This window comes from Ornithorhynchus anatinus, chromosome 2 (assembly GCF_004115215.2).
Source record: "Ornithorhynchus anatinus isolate Pmale09 chromosome 2, mOrnAna1.pri.v4, whole genome shotgun sequence".
In the NCBI taxonomy this organism is placed as follows: Eukaryota; Metazoa; Chordata; class Mammalia; order Monotremata; family Ornithorhynchidae; genus Ornithorhynchus; species Ornithorhynchus anatinus.
Window position 1 is genome coordinate 18767698 of NC_041729.1, and position 17589 is coordinate 18785286.

At 45.9% G+C, this 17589-nt stretch overlaps 1 protein-coding gene across 3 annotated transcripts in view; it reads left to right on the top strand.

The window, feature by feature from the left end:
• Positions 1-16116: 16116 nt before the first annotated feature.
• IFT81 (intraflagellar transport 81) overlaps positions 16117-17589 on the top strand; it is a 130087-nt gene continuing 128614 nt past the window's right edge. For all 3 annotated transcript variants that reach the window (XR_005659553.1, XM_039910436.1, XM_029058800.2), the window contains exon 1: positions 16117-16208. The gene's annotated coding sequence lies outside the window, so the exon portion shown is untranslated. The remainder of the gene's footprint in view (positions 16209-17589) is intronic.

Below are 17589 nucleotides of genomic sequence, written 5' to 3' on the forward strand. Positions count from 1 at the left end.
CTCATGTGCTTTTGACTATGACTTGAGTGACTGATTTATCTACCTGTATTTATTGCATCTCTCCTTTTCACATAGAGTAATAATAATTATGATACTCATTAAGCACTGTCTGTCAATTACTGTTCTTAAGCACTGGGGTAGATATGTTAATTAAGTTGGACACAGTCCCTGTCCTACATGGGGCTCACAGTCTAAGAAGTAGAAGATAGGATTTAATCCCCATTTTACAGGTGAAAAACAGGCACAGAGAAGTTGAGTGACTTGCCCAAGGTCACACAGCAGACATGAGGCAGAGTCGGAATTAGAACCCAGGGCCTCTGACTCCCAGGCCCATGAGGTTTCCACTAGGCCACGCTCCTTTTCCAGGGCTTATTTCTCAGTTGTGACTACTTGCCCTCACCATTTGGCTGAATCACTGGAAGTCTTCAAGGGCATGAATAAAATGTTATTTGGAATGCCCACGAAGCACTTAGGTTAGTTTGTGGTACAGTGGGAACTCAGTAAGGTAGGATCTGAATCCAGGATGGGGTCAATCTAGTAGGACCTCAGTGACAAAAACAATGAGGCTGTTGATGATAAAAATTTTGCAGAAGTTATGGAGGAAGAAAACCTTAGAAGAAACTTAGCTTTATAGGGAACCAGACACAATTGTAGAAAAGCAGGGAAAAGTGTGGCTTAGTGGATAGAGCATGGGCCTGGGAGTCAGAAGGACCTGAGTTCTAATCCCGGCTCTGCCACGAGTCTGTTGTGTGACCTTGGGGAAGTCACTTAACTTCTCTGTGCCTCAGTTACCTCATCTGTAAAGTGGGGATTTAGACTGTGAACCACAAGTAGGATAAGGACTATGTCCAACTTGATTACCTTGTGTCTACTCCAGTGCTTAGTACAATGCTTGGCACATAGTAAGCACTTAAGAAACACCATAAAAAAACTCTGTTGTATCATACTCTCCCAAGCACTTAGTACAGTGCTGTACACTCACTAAGTGTTCAATAAATATCACTGATTAATTAGCTATCATAAAACGAAAGTGACAGAAGCACAATTGGGCTGGGCCTTAGCAGGATGGTTGGAAGGATCAGTCCGATGGGCTGAAACTGAGAAGGCTGTCTAGGAGGGAAGTCTTTTAGCAGAGTTTTGAAAGGGGCCTGGGAAGCTTCTTGAAGAGTGGGAAGAGCATTACAGGAAGGAAGAAGCAAATGTTCAGTAGTCAAAAATTGCATAGGCAGCTGTTTTCTTGCCTGAGTAGAAAACAACCGCTGTGGGAAATTTTCCTAACAGTCAAGCAGGAGACGACTGTCTGCAAAAGCGACTCTCTATACCCTGCAGGCTCCCCTCCACTCACTCATTCTCCTTCCTATCTGGCACAGTCAGTTCATTCATTCATTCAATTGTATTTATTAAGCGCTTACTGTGTGCAGAGCATTGTACTAAGTGCTTGGGAAAGTACAGTACAACAATAAAGAGTGGTAGTCCCTGCCCACGACGAGCTCACACTTCTGGAGGTCTTTTGGTCCTGGGCCAGCCCCCTGGAAGGCCTGGGGTCTGAGGCAAAGAGTGTGGTGATGAGGGGAGGGGTCTCTTCCCAACTCACTTTGGGAGGAGAGGAAGGTTGAAGGAATGGAACCACTTGGTGGTGCAGTTGTTCTGCTCCTTAAACTCAAGTGTCTAGTATAGTGCACCACAGCCAGTGGGTGCTCAGTATGTATTGAGGACTTACTGTGTGCAGTACACTGTATTAAGTGCTTGGGAGAGTACAGCAGAGTCAATAGACATTAATAGACATATTATCTCGTCCATCTCGCCGTATCTCGTCTGTCTTGCTGCCGACCTCCCGTCCACATCTTGCTCTGACCTGGTCCACACTCTTTCCTTATATCGGACAGATAATTGCTCTTTCCTACTTCAAAGCCTTATTGAAGGCATATCTCCTCCAAGAAGCCTTCCCTGACTAAGTCCTCCTCTCCTCTTCTCCCACTCCCTTCTGCGCTGCTCTTACTTTTTCCTTCATTCATCCTCCCTCCCATCCCCACAGCACATATGTATAGATCTGTAATGTATTTATTTATTTATTTACTTATTTATTTATATTAATGTCTGTCTCCCACTCCAGACTATGAGCTCACTGTGCGCAGGAATCTGTCTTTTTGTTATTAGTGTACTCTCCCAAGCACATAATGCAATGCTTTGCACACAGTAAGCGCTTAATAAATACGATCGAATGAATGAATTAATGAAAAGTCCCTGCCCTCCAGGAGTTTACAATCTGGGGAGGAGACAAAAATTTTTAAAAAGTATGGATATGAACACAAGTGCTGTGGGGATGTCAGGTGCTTAAAAGATACATATCCAAGTGCATAGGCTTAGTTGGGAAAGGTCTCTTGGAAGAGATGTGGTTTTAATAATACTTTGCAGATGGGAGAGTGGTGTTCTGGGAGTTCCAGGCCAGAGGGAGGATTGGGAGCAAGGGGTAGGCAGCATGGTAGACGAGATCAATATACAGTGGCTTGGGATGAGCACAGCATGCAGGCTAAGTTGCCGTAGGAAATCAGTCAAGTAAGATATTAATAATAATAATAATAATGGTATTTGTTAATAATTACATTTGTTAAGCACTTACTATGTGCCAGGCACTGTACTAAGTGCTGGAGTAGATACAAGCTAATCAGGTTGGACACAGTCCCTGTCCCACATGGGGCTCACAGTCTTAATTCCCAGTTTATAGATGCGTAAACTGGGGCACAGAGAAGTTAAGTGACTTGCCCAAGGTCACACTGCAGACAAATGTCAGAACCGGGATTAGAACCCACGACCTTCTGACTCACAGGCCCGTGCTCTATTCACTAGGCCATGCTGCTTCTCTAAAAGGTAGAAATATCCCGAAGGCAATAAATATCCCTACTACTCCCAAAGCTCTAATTCTCCTAGGCCAGAGCAAGAGAAGCATTCGTTCTGGGAAGCCCACACTGTACGATTTTTTAAAAATGATATTATGTGCCAGGCACTCTACTAAGCGCTGGGGTTAAAACAAGATAATCGGGTTGGACACAGTCCATGTCCCACATGGGGCTCACCATCTTAATCCCCATTATGCCGGTGAGGGAACTGAGGCACAGAGATATTAAGTTGCTTACCCGAGGATACAAAGCCAACAAGGGGCAGAGCCAGGATCAGGTCCTCTGACTCCCAGGCCCGGACTCTACCCATTAGGCAATTCTGCTTTTCAATTTGTCCCATACTGAGTGGGGGAAGGTGGGGTTCCTAATGCAGGGGCCAGGCAATTGCTCTGCTCCCTGATTTTGCCTTCTGCGTTGAGTAGGGGCCCTAGTGTGCTAGCAGCAGTGAGTCCAGGAGAGGGCGGTCAAATACTAAAACATGAGCCTCCAAATTTCTCCTGCGTCGACCTTTCCAGGTTAACTCAACCCGCAGGATTTCATTTGTTTTTTATGCAACCGAGGAGGGAAGCACTCTGCAGTTTCACATGCCGCCCTTTGCCTGGTCTCACCTCTATATCTAAAAGATGACTTAACATCTTGCTTATAAATAGGCTCAGTGAATAACGACGTTCAGGATCACCATAAGCTTGTCGTGCAAGAACCTGAATCTAATGGTTTGCCATAAAGAATCAGGAACAGTGGGATTCCTGGACCATAATCCCCGTCCCCACACCTCATTTTCTAGGAGGTCCTCGTGATTTAGTCCCCCCTCCCTATAAAATGCACATAAAGGACCATAATGCTGAGAAGTTCGTGACATAGGGGATAGAGCTGGGGCCTGGAAGTCATTCAATCCTATTTATTCAGCACTTACTGTTTGCAAAGGACTGTACTAAAAGCTTAGGAGAATACAATACAACGTCAAACAGACATATTCCTGCTCACAGCGAGATCTCAGTCTAGAGAGGAGCTCACAAGCTAGAGGTTCTGATGCTGGTTCTAACGCTTGTCTACTCTGTGACCTTGGGCAAGTCACTTTGCTTCTCTGTGCATCACTTACATCATCTGTAAAATGGGGATTAGGACTGCGAGCCCCATGTGGGTCAGGGACTGTGTCCAACCTGACTAGCTTGTATCTACCCCACTGCTTAGTACAGTGCCTGGCACGAAATACATGCTTAACAATACTACAAAAAAACCCATAAAATTTCCAGAAAAACTACAGTGCCAGAGCATGGTGTAATAGTAATAATAATAATGATGGTATTTTTTAAGTGCTTACTATGTGCCAAACACTGTTCTAAGCACTGGGGTAGATACAAGGTAATCAAGTTGTCCCACATGGGGCTCATGTCTTAATCCCCATTTTATAGATGAGGGAACTGAGCCACAGAGAAGTTAAGAGAAGTTAAGTGTAGCATGGGCCTGGAGTCAGAAGGTCATGGGTTCTAATCCTGGTTATGTCACTTGTCTGCTGTGTGGCCTTGGGCAAGTCACTTCATTTTTCTATGCCTCAGTTACCTCATCTGTAAAATGTGGTTGAGACTGTGAGCCACATATGGGACCAGAGATTGTATCCAACCTGATTTGCTTGTTTCCACTCCAGTGCTTAGTGCAGTGTCTGGCACATAGTAAGCACTTAAGCACTTAACAAATACCTCAGTTATAATTATTATGTAAAATGCTTAACTGAACCAGTCACTGCCATTCACATTATTGCCTTCAAGGGTAAATATCTTTCTGCATTGGGACTAAGATGAGGAGTCCTCACTCTTCAAAATCTTCCCTCACTCTTTAAAACCTCCTTCGCTCCTCAAAAACCCTCCAGTGGTTGTCCATCCATCTGTGCATGAACGAGAAGCTCCTCCCCATACACTTTGAGGCACTCAGTCAATTCTCTCCTATTCTCTCCCTCCACCTCTCTCGCTCCTCTCCCATTACTACCTGGTCAGAACACTTCCCTCCTCTACCACCAACCTACTTAATCTGTTTCAATCTTGTCTCTCCCACCATCCATTCCTTGGTCATGCCTTTCTCTGGCCTGGAGCTTTCTCCCCCTTCATATCCAACAGACTCTCTCTCCCTATCTTCAAAGCCGTACTAAAATCATCTCTCCCACCTCCAGGAAGCCTTCCCTGACTAATCTCTCATCTCCCCCACCCTATTCTCCTTCCCTTCTGCATCACCTATGCATGTAAATTGTACCCCTTAGCCACTTTGATATTCACCACATCCCCACCCCCGTATCACTTAGGTAAATGTCCTTATACTTTCTGTTGTTTCCCCAACCAGCATGGCCTAGTGGATAGAGCACAGGCCTACGAGTCAGAAGGACGTGGGATCTAATCTCAACTCTGACACTTGTCTGCTGAATGACCTTGGGCGAGTCACTTAATTTCTCTGTACCTTCATTACTTCATCTGTAAACTGGGAATTAAGACTGTGAGCCCCATATGGGACAGGGACTGTGTCCAACCTGATTACTTTGTATCTACTCCAACACTTAGAACAGTGCTTGACACATAGTAAGTTCTTAACAAACATCATTATTATTATTAGCAATAATTATAATTTATTTTAATGTCTGTCTCCCTTCTAGATGGTAAACTTCTTGAGGGCAGGGATTGTGTCTACCTACTTTATTGTACTCTCCCAAGCTCTAAGGAAAGTGCTCTGCACAGAGTAAGTGCTCAGTAAATATCATTATCATCGTCATTATCATCACTGGTATTTATTGAGCACTTACTCTGTACAGAGCACTTACTAAATGCTTGAAAGAGTACACTACAACACTGTTGACAGACATGTTCCTTGCCCACAACAAGCCTACAATCTAGAAGGGGAGACAGACATTAATATAAATCAATTATTTATATTATAATATTTAAAGATATGTTTGTAAGTGCTGTGGGGATGAGGATGGGGCAAATATCAAATGCCCAAAGTGCAGAGATGATATAGAAGGGAGAGGGAGACAGGGAAAAGAGGGCTTAATCGGGGAAGGCCTCTTAGAGGATCTGTGACCTCAATAATGCTTTGAAGCTGGGGAGAGTGGTGGTCTGACATGTTTGGAGGAAGAGGAAGTTCCAGGCTAGGGGGAAGACATGGGAAAGGAGTCGATGGCGAGATATGCAAGGTCAGGGCACAGTGAGTAAGCAGGCACTAGAGGAGCAGAGTGGATGGACAACCATTGGAGGTCCTTGAGGACTGGGGAAACATGGAATCATCTGGGTATCAGAGAGTAATATGGACTGGAGTGGGGAGAGACAAGAGGCAGGGGAGTCAGCAAGGAGGGTGATGCAACAATCAAGGTAGGAGAGGAAAAGTGATTGGATTAAACGTGACAACAGTTAGGATGGAGAAGAAAGGGTGGATTTTAGTGATATGGTGCAGTGGTGATGTTCCACTCTTGGATTTGCTCCTTTTATTCACCCCTCCATCGGTCCCCACAACACTTATGTAGATAGCCTCAATTTATTTGTTTATATTAATGTCTGTTTTCCCCTCTAGATTACAAGCTCATTGTGGGCAGGGAACATATCTACCAACTCTGTTATATTGTATTTTCCCACATGTTTACTACAGGTGCTCTGCACACAGTGAATGTTCAATATATACAAATGATTGTGACGACTGAACCAACAGGATTTGGTGACAGATTGAATATTTGGGTTGAATGAGAGAGATGAGTAGAGGATAATGCCAAGGTCATAGTCTTGTGAGACAGGAAGGACAGTGGTGCCGTCCAAAGAAACATAGTGTAGTGAATAGAGTACAGGCCTGGGAGTCAGAAGGTCATGGTTTTTAATCCTGGCTCCACCACTTGTCTGCCATGTGACCTTGGACAAGTCACTTCTCTGTGCCTCAGATACCTCATCTGTCAAATGAGAGTTGAGACTGTGAATCCCACATGGGCCAGGGATTGTGTCTAACCCAATTTGCTTGTATCCACTACAGCGCTTAGTACAGTATTTGGCACATAGTAAGTGCCTAATAAATACTACTATTATTATTATTATTATAGTGATGGGAAATTCAGGAGGAGGCCAGGGTTTGGGTGGAAATATAAAGAGTTCTGTTTTAGGCATGTCCCTTTTCAGCTAGTGTTCCTAAAGCTTCAGCAACTGCAAACCTTCTGCTTACACAATTCTGGCAGCATGAAGCGCTTTACAAGAATAATCTGTGCTTACGTGGAGTTTTTCATCTCATCCCTTCCATATGCTTTATGAGTGTTATTTGGTGGAGAGTATTATTGCCACTTCTATTTTCCCATAGCAAGAAATTGAGAAATAGCATTTGCCCGAGTTCACCCAGCAACCCAGTGTGGTCACCTCCTTATTCCCTCATTCTAGTCGCCTCATTCAAGTTCCTGAAATGTACAAAGCTCTAACATGTCAGCATCTGGGAACAGATGTAGTCCATTAGCTCCTATTAGCAAAAAGAAATCTCAGTGAAAGGAACAATTTTCAAAAGTGATCTGACTCAAAGCCAAAGTTAAGTGCACAAGTCCTGCTATGCATAATAAAAAGGAAAAACAGCTGGCATCATCTGATTTCTGTGAAACCAAGTCCATTTGCAGAGTTTTTGTTGCTTTCCATCCCACGATGAATTTCTCCCATCTGTCTGGGAGCTCTGCGGCTCTCTGAGGCATCACCATCCGTTGTCCATACATGTTCCCATATAAGGTGATCTCGATCTCTCTCCCTCTCTCTCTTTCTCTTACTCGATTTCACTTTGGTTTGTTTCCACTCCAATTTTCTGGCTTTCACAGCTGAGATCTTAGCCCTTCAGTAGGGGTGAGGGGAACGGTGGCGGGGGGATGGTGGTGTGGTGGGATGGGGTGGGAGAGGTGCTAGGATCTGCCAAGGGAAAGAGTGGCAGGTTATTTTAGTTCAGGCTACATTCTTTGCATGTTGTTCTCCGCCCTGGCCACTTCAGGATGTCACATGGCGATAAGTGCACTGGGAATTGTGGTTCAAAGGACTGCATCACCCCAGGTGTGAGCGTCATCACCCAGCTGGGGGCCGCTTGAGGTCACTGAAATCACCCTTTCCCACAGTCTTGCTACTGACAGGGGAAGGGAAATGGCTGAAAGTTGCCATTCAGCTTCCTTCTAGAAGCAGTCCTAACCTTTCAGTAAAAATCTTTAACAGGCACCTGAAAGGGCAGTTCGTTTTTAAACTCCCCATGGGAGGGGCTGATTCCCCTTTATCCTTTATTCCTTCTCTCCAGCATCTAAGTCCTGGGCCAGGCGGTTGCAGCAAAAGAGTGATTGGATATAAAGAATTTAACTTTTAAGGGGATGAAACCCTAAAATGATAGGCTGGGAAAAATCTCCCTCCTGATAGAATAAGTAACCATCTCATCCTGGATGGATTTAATCATTCAGCTGCCTATGGGCTGTAGGGCTGTAGACCAGATGACTTATTTGACAGCCCTGCAAGCTCTAAGAACAGATGAGGGATTCCGGTGGGGCAAGATTAGCACACACGTGATGGAGAAAGGCTTTTGGGCCCCATATCTCCAGGGTCCCTCTGGGAGGTTGCTCAGCTGCGCAATGCAGCAGACCAAGGGCTCATGGAAGATCCTCGCTTCTTCCATGCCATCACATTCCCTCCTGACTTTAGCCAAAATCACCCTACTCTAATTGGTTGGGAACAAGGCTCTCCAAACCAGGTTGAGAGAGCAGGGGCTCAGATGAAGACATTTTCACTCATCAAACCATCCCTCCCTAGTCTGAAGGGCTCCGATCCAGAACTTTTTTGGGGTCCTGGCACCCATAATTGGGCCTGGATTTGGGATTTTTCCTCTGAAGGAGGATCCAAACTAGCTTCATAAAAATACCATCTTTAAAACTACATAAGGTGACCAGCAGCCCAGCTTTTGGGGGCGGGGGGGAGCCTAGCTTTTGAGACACCTAACTGTTGTTACTCCAGCATGCTTGGGTGAGGATACAGAAATGTCCTCCTTCAATAATCTTAAAGGTACTGCATTTTAAATTAATATTTATGGTGATTTTCTGGTCATCCATTTCTGGTAAGGAATTTGTGACAATCTGTGAGAACCTGGTACAGCTTTATTTACAATAAATGAGAATTTTGAGGAATTTATTTCAAGTAGGCTGCACGATGTTCTAAAATCTTCTCTGGTGTTAAAGAAATTGCATTCTTATGAAAAGTACCATAAATAGAAGCTAAGCATTTTTAATGATTGTTTCTATTAAAATAATTTTTTATTCATAACTCCCTTTTTAACCCAATGGGGCTGAGTAAATTTGTCAGCGTAACTAAGGTTATTTAAAGTTTACAAGGCATGCTCTATAAAGCAAATAAACACATCTTATGAACTGAAGATGGATTAATCTATATAGAAGTTTGGAATGATATAAGAAAATATGGACAAATTCTGCCCAACTTGCTCATTTACCACTACATACCAATAGTTTACTGTGAATGGGGGCAATAAAATTGTGGAGTTCAAAGCAGAACACTCACAAAAATCTGATTATCGATATTTTCCACCATAAGAGTTGCCAGTATAGGGAAGAGGGAGCTAGGAGCTTGAGATATAAAGAGGATATTATCTGCTAGTCCCTTTACCTTCCCTTTTCATCATTCCCCTTCCCATTCCTTCTTTTCCACCATCCATTTTCTTCCAAGATTCTGGGCTTCTTGCTAACGCAAAGAGCGGCTCCATAGTGAGTGTTCTGAACAACTCCCCCTGAAAGCTATAAATACTCCAAACACTCAGTTGGAAAAAAGAACTGAAAGGCATCAGAAAAGAAAATGTTTCTTCCACAAATGACAAAGTAATCTCTCTCCCCTCATCTTCCTGATACAGTAGTGGACTTGAGCTGACTCCCTGAGTTTGATTCACAAACTGACATTTTCTTATTCAGCCCAACTGGGTCTAGAAAAGAGGGACACAAAGGTAGACTGTGCAGTTAAGAAACATAGGGCAAACTAAAGACCATGCCAGGCTTGGTCCATGAGCAAGCAAAAAAAATTGATTTCTGGTGCCCAGAGCACGTGATGGGGAAGTGGAAATGGGGGAAAGGGTTGGAATAGTGGAAATGAGAGAAAAAGAAAAACCAGTTAGAATCTTTCCTCGTTTCCCTTCCTTTCTCCTTATTCCCCCTCCTCCCTCACTTGCCCTTCATCCACCTCCTGCCCTTCTAGTTTTCCATAGGCTTCTCCTCCCTCCCTCTGACCAGCCTACCTCTTGGGCCTTTCTCCTCCCCAAGACCCTTTTCCCTTTTCATGATCAATCATCAGTGGTATTTATTGAGCACCTACTGTGTGCAGGGTACTGTATTAAGCATTTGGGAGAGTACAGTACAACAGAGTTGGTAGACATGTACCTGGCCCACAGTGAGCTTACAATCTAGAGAATTTTCTTGGCCTCCACCCTGAATCCTCTGGCATCCCACTAATAACACTAATAATAATGATAATGGTACTTGTTAAGCTCTTGTTAAGTGCCAAACTCTGTGCTAAGTGCTGGGGTAGATACAAGATTACCAAGGAGGACAGAGTTCCTGTCCACAAGTGGCTCACAGTCTAAGTAGGAGGAAGTAAGTTTTAAACCCAGTTTAACAGATGAGAAAACTGAGGGACAAAGAAATGAAGAGACCTTCCCAAGGTCACCCAGCAGACAAGAGGCAGAGCCGTGATTGGATCCCAGGTCCTCTGACTCCTAGGCCCCTGTTCTTTCCACTGGAGCATGTGGGCTTCCCACTTTAATAAAGCAGAATGGTGCGCCTTAACTCCCTTATTTCTCCTAAACTGTTTCAGTTCCATCAGTAGCATTTATTGAGCACCAGTGTGCTGAACACTGCACTAAACCATGGGGGGAGTCCAAGAGTTAAAAGACACCCAATCCCCGGTCCCAAATAGTTTACAATCTAACTCTGCAGCGAAACCCCCTTTTTTCCCCTTTTCCCCCTGCTCCTCCACCTCTCCCTTCCCATCCCCACAGCACTGTACTCGTCCGCTCAACTGTATATATTTTCATTATCCTATTTATTTTGTTAATGAATTGTAGATCGCCTTGATTCTATTTAGTTGCCATTGTTTTTACGAGATGTTCTTCCCCTCGACTCTATTTATTGCCATTGTTCTTGTCTGTCCATCTCCCCCGATTAGACTGTAAGCCCGTCAAACGGCAGGGACTGTCTCTATCTGTTGCCAACTTGTTCATCCCAAGCACTTAGTACAGTGCTCTGCACATAGTAAGCGCTCAATAAATACTATTGAATGAATGAATGAATGACTCAAAATAAATTGCAAATAGGAAGACGAAGAGAGTGAAAAGATGAAAATGTGGTGGAGTATGTGTTGGAAAGTGAGTGAAGCAAGAAGGGAGGGGCAAGTGTGAATTGGGCCGAAGGGTGTCAGAGATGCAGAGGTGAGGGTGGATAGACTGTAGAGCCTTTGATATGTCTTTACTTTTAGCACCTTTATCCAGAAGTGCCAAGCTTCCTAACTCTGATGATGGAGTCTCCTATCAGAAATGATGGATGAACCAAAGTACTTCAAGGCTGAAACTGGACTCTTCCTGATTGGAGTGTGCTGTTGTTCAGGCTGAAAAGGACTTGGGTGCCTGCCTGCCTTGGGCCATGTATTGCTGGCTTCTAGCTGGATTCTCCTGCTGATAGTCACTGCATACTCCATTTGCCCATTTGACTTTGCTTTATCCAAAAGGTGCCAGGCTATGGGCCCATGCACTGGGTCCTATGAGCTTAGAAAACTAGGCAAGGGCTAGATTCTTGCTAGAAGTCCCAAAATGGGGATAGACTCCCTTGCCTTCCCATCCTGACTTTCCCAGGTCTTTTTGTCCCTTCTTCCAATGTCCTTCACCAGAGGTCAGTAAGATCAGGGCAGTCCAATATAATAATCATAGTGGTATTTGTTAAGCACTTACTATGTGCCAAGCACTGTACTAAGTGCTGGCATAGATACAATATAATGGGGTTGGACACAGTCCCATCCCATGTGGGGCTCAAAGTCTTAATCCCCATTTTACAAATAAAACTGAGGCACAGAGAAGTGAAGCGATTTGCTCAAGTTCCCAGAGCAGACAAGTGGCGGAGTCAGTATTAGAATCCATATCCTCTGACTCCCAGGCCCATGCTCTATCCACTAGGCCATGCTGCTTCTTATCCATACCTGCCCCTCTTGTAACTCTGCTCTCTGCTTGTCCCCCTGCTTAACCAGACCCCCGAGCATACTGTAGACAGCTTTATTCCCTAACTCCTTCAGCTTTGCATGCTGCCATCTATGGCATCTGCCCTGGAGCTGGCCCTGAGAACAGGGCGGGAAGGACTACATCTAGCGGGCGGCAGATGCCAAGCCTGAAATTGGGTTGCTTGATGAATACAGCCACAGGCTCCAGCAGTAAACCTGGGGATTTTCAATTTTTACATGCAAATTAATTTAAGAAAGTAATGTCTTAGTCCAACAAGAAGGTTTCTGTTTCATCCTTTTCATGGTGATGCCCCTTCCCACTCCCTCAGAACCCGTAGGAGTTGGACTTGCTTTAAACTTACTAGGTTAAGAGCAGGAGGATACAAGGTAATCAGGTCACACAGTCCATCTGCTATATAGGGGCAGGGCAGGAGAACAGGCATTTAATACCCATTTCACAGATGAGGAAACAGAGGCACAGAGGAGTTGCTTAAGGTCACTGAGCCGGCAAGTGGTGGAGTCGGGACAAGAACTCAGGTCTTCCGACTCCCAATCTTGTGCTTTTCCCACTAGGCTCAATTGACTTGCAATTAATCCATTTATTCCTCACTCCAAATAATCACTTCTTTCTCAGGGGAACCAGCCTTTATGCTGGAGGGAGAGGGAGAGGAAGAAGGAGAGAGGGATGGTTGGGTCCCAGTTAATCAATCAATCAGTGGTATTTAATGAACACTTACCATGAGCAGTACCCTGTACTAAGCACTTGGGAATGTATAACACAGTAGAATTAGCAACATGGCCTAGTGGATAGAGCATGAGCCTGGGAGTCAGAAGGTCCTGGATTCTAATCCTGATTTCACCACTTGTCTTTTGTGTGACCTTGGGCAAGTCACTTCACTTCTCTGTGCCTCAGTTCCCTCATCTGTAAAACGGGGAATAAGACTGTGAGCCCCATGTGGGACAGGGACTGTGTCCTACCTGATTAGCTTGTATCTACCCCAGCGCTTAGAACAGTAATAATAACAATGATCCTATATGTTAAGGGCTTACTCTGTACCAGGCACTTTACTAAGCACTGGGGTGTATACAAGCAAACTAAGTTGGACACCGTCCCTGTCCCACTTGGGGCTAACATTTTCAATACCCCAGATGAAGTAACTAAGGCCCAGAGAATAGAGGCTTTCCTGGACTAAGCCCCCCTTTTCCTCTGCTCCCCCTCCCTTCCCCATCGCCCCCACTCGCTCCCTCTGTTCTACCACCCTCCCTGCTCCACAGTCCTTGTGTGTATATATGTACATAATTATAATTCTATTTATTTTATTGTATATATATCTATAATTCTATTTATTTATATTGATGCTATCGATGCCTGTTTACTTGTTTTGCTGTCTCCCCCCGTTCTAGACTGTGAGGCTGTTTTGGGGAGGGATTGTCTCTGTTGCTGAATTATACTTTCCAAGCGCTTAGTACAGTGCTCTGCATACAGTAAGTGCTCAATTAATACAATTGAATGAATTATAATAACAATTATGGTATCTGTTAAGCACTTACTATGTGCCAAGCACTGTACTAGAGATAGGCAAAACAGGTTGGACACTGTCTGTGTCCCACGTGGGACTCACAGACTCAATCCCCACTTTCCAGATGAGGTAACTGAGGCCTAGAGAAGTGAAGTGACTAGCTCAAGGTCACACAACAGACAAGTGGCAGAGTGGGGATTAGAACCCATGACCTGAAACATAAGTGAAGCAGCATGGCTCAGTGGCAAGAGCCTGGTCTTAGGAGTGAGAGACTGTGGGTTCTAATTCCGACTCTGCCATTTATTAGCTTTGTGACTTTGGGCAAGTCACTTACTGTGCCTTAGTTACCTCATCTGTAAAATGGGGATTAAAACTGTGAGCCCCACGTGGGACAACCTGATTACCTTGTATCTACCCAGCGCTTAGAACAGTGCTTGGTACATATTAAGCACTTACCAAATACCAAATTATTATTATTATTATTATGACCTTTTGACTCCCAGGCCTATGCTCCCCACTAAGCCAAGTCCTTGACACATATTTAACTTCTCTGTGCCTCAGTTGCCTCATCTGTCAAATGGGGATGAAGATTGTGAGCCCCACCTAGGGCAACCTGATCACCTTGTATCTTCCCCAGCGCTCAGAACAGTGCTTGGCACCTAGTAAGCGCTTAACAAATACCAACATTATTATTATTATTATAGTAAGTGCTCAACAAATGCCATCATGGTGATGATTATTATTACAGGTTCCCTGCCCTTTGTTACCCAGACCAACCCTCCATTTCGCGCTAGATGGGGAGGACTCGGGGAAAGAGCTGAGGTGGAACGGGCGCGGGGAGGCTATTTTCGGCACCGTGGGGGCGAAACTCATGAACGTTGGCCTTTTTCGGGAAATCCTGGGATGGAGTGAGGACGGGCACGACTGAATTTAGAGTAGCTGCGGCGGCAGTGGTGCCAACCAAGCCCTCTCACCCCGGCCGTCGCACCAGGCCTGAAGAGAGGCGCGCACACACACTCCCCTCCCAACTCTCTTCCCCTCTTCAAAGCCCTACTGAGAGCTCACCTCCTCCAGGAGGCCTTCCCAGTCTGAACACCCCTTTCCCTCTGCTCCCCCTCCCCTCAGCACTGTGCTCATTTGTGTATATTATTTATGACCTTATTTATTTTCTTAATGAGGTGTACATCCCCTTGATTCTATTTATCTTGAGGATGTTGTTTTTGTTTTGTTCTGTTTTGCTCTGCCCTCTGTCTCCTCTGTGTAATAATAATAATAATGTTGGTTTTGTTAAGTGCTTACTATGTGCATAACACTGTTCTAAGTGCTGGGGTAGATACAGGGTCATCAGGTTGTCCCACGTGAGGCTCACAGTTAATCCCCATTTTACAGATGAGGTAACTGAGGCACAGAGAAGTTAAGTGACTTGCCCACAGTCACACAGCTGACAAGTGGCAGAGCCGGGAATTTTATTGTTAAGCGCTTACTATGTGCATAGCACTGTTCTAAGCGCTGGGGTAGATACCGGCTAATCAGGTTGTCCCTTGTGAGGCTCACAGTCTCATGGGCTTGGGAGTCAGAGGTCATGGGTTCGAATCCCAGCTCTGCCACTTGTCAGCTGTGTGACTGTGGGCAAGTCACTTCACTTCACTTCTCTGTGCCTTATTCCCTCCTCTGGAAAATGGGGATGAAGACTGAGCCTCACGTGGGACAACCTGAGTACCCTGTATCTACCCCAGCGCTTAGAACAGTGCTATGCACATAGTAAGCACTTAACAAATATCAACATTATTATTATTTTTATTCTCTGTGCCTCAGTGACCTCATCTGTAAAATGGGGATGAAGACTGTGAGCCTCACATGGGACAACCTGATTACCCCGTATCTCCCCCAGCGCTTAGAACAGTGCTCTGCACATAGTAAGTGCTTAACAAATACCAACATTATTATTAATCCCCATTTGCCAGATGAGGTAACTGAGGCACGGAGAAGTTAAGTGACTTGCCCAAGGTCACACAGCTGTGTAGACTGCGAGCCTGTCCCTGGGCAGGGATGGGCTCTATCTGTTGCCGAATTGTCCATCCCAAGCGCTTAGTCCAGCTCCCTGCGCATAGTGAGCGCTCAATGAATACGAATGAATGAATGAATGAATGAATGAATGGCGAAAGGCGCATGCGCACCGTCCCCTCCTTAGTCAATAAATACGGATGGATGGATGGATGGATGGATGGCTGGCCGGATGGCGAAGGGCGCGCGTGCACCCTCCCCTCTTTAGTCAATAAATACGAATGAATGAATGGCGAAGGGCGCGCGCGCTCCCTCCCCTCCTTAGTCAATAAATACGAATGAATGAATGAATGAATGGCGAAGGGCGCGCGCGCTCCCTCCCCTCCTTAGTCAATGGCGGAGCGCGCGCGTGCGCGCGGTTGGATCTCGCCCCTGCCCCCTCTTCCCCCCCCGCGCAGGAAGTGACGTCAGCAGTCCGGCCTAGCAACCGTTGCCTAGCGTCCCCAGTCCCAATCGAGTGGAGGCGTCGGGAAAAGCGGCGCTGTGAGGAGAGAGAGTCGGAGGTAATGGCGGGGCCCCTTTTTCCTCGGCCCACCTGAGGCGAGAGCCCCGGCCCGCGCCTTTCCGCCATTCCGGGCCCCGCCCGTTTTTTCCTCCCGGGCCTGCCTCCGCCTGGCGCCCCCGGCCCGCTCCTTCCCCTCCGGCCCTGGGGCACCAAGCGAACCACCAGCAGGCCACCCCGAGCCCTCCGTTGTCGTCGCCGCCGCCGCCATTGATCCCCTTCCTGCTGCTTTTCTGTCTCTCAGTCGATCCCCTCTACTGGGCGCTCCCTGCCTGCCCGGCACTGCAATCATAATCAGAATAATAATGTTGGTATTTGTTAAGCGCTTAGTATGTGCAGAGCACTGTTCTAAGCCCTGGGGGTGATACAGGGACATCAGGTTGTGCCGTGTGGGGCTCCCCGTCTTCATCCCCATTTTACAGATGAAGTCACTGAGGCACAGAGAATAATAAGAATAATGTTGGTATTTGTTAAGCGCTTACTATGTGCAGGGCACTGTTCTAAGCGCTGGGGTAGATACAGGGTACTCAGGTTGTCCCACGGGAGGCTCAGTCTTCATTCCCATTTTACAGATGAGGGAACTGAGGCACAGAAAAGTGAAGTGACTTGCCCACAGTCACACAGCTGACAAATGGTAGAGCGGGATTCGAACCCATGACCTCTGACTCCCAAGCCCGGGCTCTTTACCGTAAGACACACTGCTTCTCTAATGGCATCTGTTAAGCGCTTCCTATTCATTCAATCGTATTTATTGAGCGCTTATTGTGTGCAGAGCACTGGACTAAACGCCTGGAATAATATTAATGTTGGTATTTGTTAAGCGCTTACTATGTGCAGAGCACTGTTGTAAGCGCTGGGGGAGATACAGGGTCATCAGGTTGTCCCACGTGGGGCTCACAGTTAATCCCCATTTTATAGATGAGGTAACTGAGGCACCGAGAATAATAATAATGTTGGTATTTGTTAAGCGCTTACTCTGTGCAGAGCACTGTTCTAAGCACTGGGGGAGATACAGGGTCATCGGATTGTCCCATGTGAGGCTCACAGTCTAAGACTGTGAGCCCCACGTGGGACAACCTGATTCCCCTGTGTTTACCCCAGTGCTTAGAACAGTGCTCTGCACATAGTAAGCGCTTAACAAATACCAACATTATTATTATTATTATTCATCCTCATTTTACAGATGAGGGTACTGAGGCACAGAGAAGTGAAGTGACTTGCCCACAGTCACACAGTTGACAAGTGGCAGGGCCGGAATTCAAACCCGTGACCTCTGACTCCCAAGCCCCTGGAATGGACAGTTGGGCAACGGATAGAGACCATCCCTGCCTCACAACGGGCTCACAGTCTAGCGTGGGTTAGTGGCAAGAGCTCAGGCTCGG